The sequence below is a fragment of the Salarias fasciatus genome, chromosome 10 (genome assembly GCF_902148845.1).
Source record: "Salarias fasciatus chromosome 10, fSalaFa1.1, whole genome shotgun sequence".
NCBI lineage: Eukaryota > Metazoa > Chordata > Actinopteri > Blenniiformes > Blenniidae > Salarias > Salarias fasciatus.
The window spans coordinates 9,005,169-9,010,250 of NC_043754.1; positions in this window are offsets into that span (position 1 = coordinate 9,005,169).

Genomic DNA, 5,082 nt, shown 5'->3' on the forward strand with positions numbered 1-5,082 from the left:
GCTTTTTCGCTCAAATTACCTGCATTAAAGTTGTTTTTCTCTCCCTTCAGCTCGCTGAAGGCTGGTGCTCGCAGTTGTCCAGCAGATGGTGTTATCCACGCATATTTGATTGTTCCAATTCACCACTGGTTTTTCTCGTCCCCTGACTACTCTGTTTCTTGAAAGCTTTAAATGGATCTACCTCCCCCCTGCTTGATGTCATTTTAGATGTTTTTTGGAAATTCCTCATATTTAATATTTTAAAAATCCAAAACAGTGGAAAAACTCTGCAAGTCCTCTTATGCACACTATGAAAAACACACTTAAGTTTTATATTCTCAACATTAGGCTCACTCAGCCTGACCTGTGCACTCTGGGTTAGACTGATTCACTCATTCAGTTCAGATAAATCCATTAGTGGGAGGAAGATGCTCTATCTGATGAAACAAAGGAGTTCATGAAGAAATGACACAAGCAGAAGCAACAACAAAACACTTGATGTAAACCACCGATGTGCCGAAAGCTCTTCTGAAGTCGAGCTGCTGGTTTTTTTTTTAGTTTTTTTTATAAGGAGCAGGAATTCCTCATGAGTGTTGTAGACGTCCGTGTTATGTTCAGTTGGGTCTCTTTCATCTTGCTGTCTGTCAACCAGGGTTAGTTGAGGACTGATGATGATCGACTCCTCCTTCAGTAAGCAGGGGTTTAGTGAAACAGTCACCGTAAACACAACAGTTTTGGTTGATGGCAAAGCAAACAAGCGGACGGCACACAGAGAGAGACAGCAGGACTGCAGCGATCCAGCAAACTCAAGAGACTTCCTGATCGTAGATGTTACTTCTACCAAAGCCAGTAGTGATACCTGTGATTATTTATTCCCCTCAGATCACAATCGAAGCCATCAGTGCAGTTTTCTCCTGAACTGTGACACACACTGTTCTGAATATGGACTTTTCTCAACTCACCTCACTGACTGATGCTCATTTTATGACACGGAGGACGTTTTCTGAATCGTAGCGCGGAAAACAATAATATTCATGAAATTTAATTACCTGAAAAAGTTGCTCCAAACTATTACTATTTTCTCTTTTACTGCCTATTAACTTAAAGTTATTACTTTATAGAATAACTTTCAATATTTTTCTTTTAATTTGCAGCTATATATATTTCTTTAAATGATGAACAATCATCTTGGTGTCAGTTCTAGAATTTTTCTACAATTCCAAACATTTTTTTTAAATCTGAGCATCATTTCTGATCTTGTTAACATGTGATAGATTTCAGATATTAACAGCATGCGCCTCATCGAAATATCCCAGTTATGTTCTTCATAGTCCCTAATTTTTTATGTAGATAGACAAATGGGAAAACTTGAATGCATTACTGAAAATTCAGTTTTAAAAACAATCAGGTAACTTTTGGAGGAAGTCTTTTATAATCAGGCCGTCACAAGTCAAACACAAACAGTCTCACACACATTCATAACAACACTCAGGAGCATGTGTTTGGACTGAGGGAGGGAATCCACACACTCATAAAGAGGCAGTCTTTTCATAAACCTACAAGGCCTCCAGCACCTTGCTCTGGATTTCCGGCTGACACCAGGTTATTGATGGGGGCGGGATGAACCACACATGTTTATTGTATTTATCTGAACAATGCAAAAGTCCAGACCTGAATCAAAAAACCGTTATCCAGAGATGGCAGAGATTCCCTCCCCTGCAGACCGGACAGGCTGCAGGAGGCTCAGACGTCTCCCCAGACCTGAACGGCCTCCTGACAATCCCTGGCCAAGCAAAGACGATGGAATCAGATTGTCCGCCGTCTAATTTAATCTGGAGCCGTGAGCCCCACGCCGTGTGTAGCGTCTTGACTGTCCAATTGTACAGCACTTTAAACGGCTTAAGTGACCGTGAGGCCGAGGGTGGAGGGTGGGGGATCACGCTGTCCTCAGCTATGTGAGTCGCGTGTGTGAGCTGTTTACAACCTCATCAAATCTAATCGTTCCACTGTTTATTTCTTTTTCCATTTACATATATATGTATTGCAGTCTTGGATTACTTACATGATGAGCATTGTTTTCTTTCAGAGGTCAGACATTTTTTCAGTATCATTTAGGAGGAAAATTAACTCTTGGAAAGATCTACAGCACAAAGAGACTACTGGAAAGAAGAAGAACAAATGGTGAGACCCTTTGAGACACTTTTATTATAGTTGCACTTGTTCAAAGATGGAATGGCGTTTCATACAGTGCCTCCTGTTACTATTCAGTGATATTCATTTGCTTATATCAGGCATTGCAGTGCTGCTACATGTGGTATAAAAGAGTGACAGATTATATTTCTTTAACTGTCCTAGTTCTAAGATTTTTCTAATATTTTTTTTGGCTTGATAATTACTGTGAATGTGCATTTTCTGAACACATCCTGGTGAAAGGCTCGCTTTACATTGGCCTGTCTCCGTTGCAGCTTGAGAACTTGGTTTTGAAGGCAAAGAGGCGCTAAAAGTGGCGTGGTGTTCTGCTGGCATGTCACCACCAAATCTGTGCTGTTAATACAGCAGAGCTGAATTTACAAAGTAGTGCACCGACGACAACAATAGTCTGCCCAACTTTGCGTTGGTTTCATTCCATCGCTGCAGAGCTGCAAACCGCACTTGTGAGACTGTGAGGGTTTCAGATCGAATCGCATTCGCCGCAGTTTCAGGTGACTCGATCGTGCACCTGAGTGGCGTCTCCCATCCCATTTTCACACCCGCCGTGCGAGGGGTTTGCTGTTCGGATTGGTGTCTTTTCTGGCCCGTGTGAGATGCAACACAGTTTTTTTTTTTTTTTTTTTTTCTTGCAATCAGAGGAGCGAGATAGACAGATGGAGAGGAGGAACACAGGGCTCCATGAAAAGTGACTCACGTTCCATTGTATAATCAGGATATATTAAAGGAAGGAACATCGCACCCTCGTTGCAAAAGAAGCAACGTGCTTGATAGTTGTTTGCTGGTTGTTGAACCTGAACATTCACGCCAACCCTTTTGCATATTATATACCCGTCCTGATGAGAAAACAGATGGCTTACTTCAGCTTCAAACGCGCTACAGATACTTGTTAAAGCTCAAAGTTGTACGACTCACTATTGTGGCTTTTTGAGTGGAAATACCAGAAAGGAATTTTAAAATCTAGATTGAAAGCAAATATTTCCCTAACTGTGCTCATTGCACTTGTTCTGTTGATATCTAGAACAGATATGAACAACCAATTCTCTGATCTTGCTGTCCTCTCAACAAAAACCAGTGCAACAAAATGAACATTACATTAAGTACTGTTCTCAAAAATTACTTAAAAGTATGTTTCTTTAATTAAATTTATATTAATTTTATCAAATTGAATAACATATCCTTTGCCAAAACCCACATCAGTGACACAAACAATAAAGAATCCAAAATTACATAATGTCACACTAAAGTAGATACTTTCTAACTGAAAATGAAAAATGTACTGGTTATAAACTGATCAAAATGAACCCATTCCACTTAATTATTTTACTGTGTTTGTAAGTTTTAAATACATCCACTGTTGAAATCAGTGTTCTATCAAAATGTGCTTATTTGCAATGTGTCTCATCTGTAGGATCTGAGATAAGGGATCTTGCAGGACAAAAATCTTTTAAAAGCCTCCAGTTCTCAGAAGATTATATGATACAGGTTTACAGTGCAGTGTACAATTTTACACGCAAAACGCTTTGTGTATCATTTAGAATCAAATGTCTTTGGTCGATGCACTATTAAAGACCCAGACGCTTGGAATACAACACCGTCTCTACCCCGACCATTCAAAGTGTACAACCTTCCTTTGAATGCTCCACGCCAACAGATTATTGGATTAATATTAAATGTCAGCTGGTTAAAATGCTGCACCGCATTTCTTTACGTACCCTGCATTGACTACCTGTAGTCTGCTAATTACAGTGCTAAACAATTGTGCCCTTCTTGACCTTATGGCGCATCGGCTTTGCTCCACGCAGAGTAATGACAGTGCATGGTGCGGCTCGTGAGGTGAAAGGTGGTGATTACGCTCGGATTTGCTCGCCCCGCCCTTCCTCTGCACTGCTGAGCCTGACAAACGCAAGGCAGTCTTTGGATTGAATTTCTTACAACGCAATATATAGAAATGTTTATTTCACTTCTTAATATGCTATACGCTAACACAATGAGAAGATTGTACAAACAAACACAAAGCCAATTATAAAGAACAGGCTAAAAGTATGGTTCAAGCTAAAGGGATATTTAAAAAAATACAAATACACTGTCTCAGTTTAGTTCTACTTGAGGTTAGAATGCTAAGGGACATAAAACAATCAAAGGTCTATATTCGCTGAAGTCAAATGTCTTCTGAAGAGTTGAGGTCTTGATTTAACTTCAATAGGACACGGAAATATTTACAACTTATAAGCTTTTATCAATAAAAATCAAAACAGTCCAAACCAATCTTCTTCCCATTCCAGGAAATGGTTAGCGAAAAAAAAAAAAATGGTTGTAGGCAGATATCAGATATTCACCAAATCGTTCATCTAGAATGAAGGAGTTATGCTTGTTTTTGACTATTGGAGTTTTAAACATAGGGCCTGTGGGCCAAAATTGACATCCAATCTGGCCAGCAAAGCCACTGAGCAAATAGTGGAAATTTCAATTAAATCATAATTATATCTTTTTTTTTATTTCTTAAGAGAAGCAGACAGAACATAACACACATATCACAAATCACATATATAAGAAAAGTTTCAATTTAAAGGCTATTATGGCACTATTTGACCGGTCCAGCACATTCAAGATGCAATAGTGTAGCCCCTGAACTAAAATGTATTTCACCTCAGTGCCATAAAGCAACATGATGTTAAATATTAAACATTAAAAAAGTGGAGGAGGCGTGGCGGCGATATCAATATTCTGGCTGAGGCAGTTTGGGTGGCGTGGCGTGGTATAATTGAATTTTTGTTGTTGCTCTGCACCTGCTGTATGTGAGGCGGGTGGGGGTGGGGCGGAGCATTGGGGGGGGGGGGGCTCGGCGGATGATGTGGATGAAGCGTGGAGCGCCCGGGACTCCGTTTCCCAGCG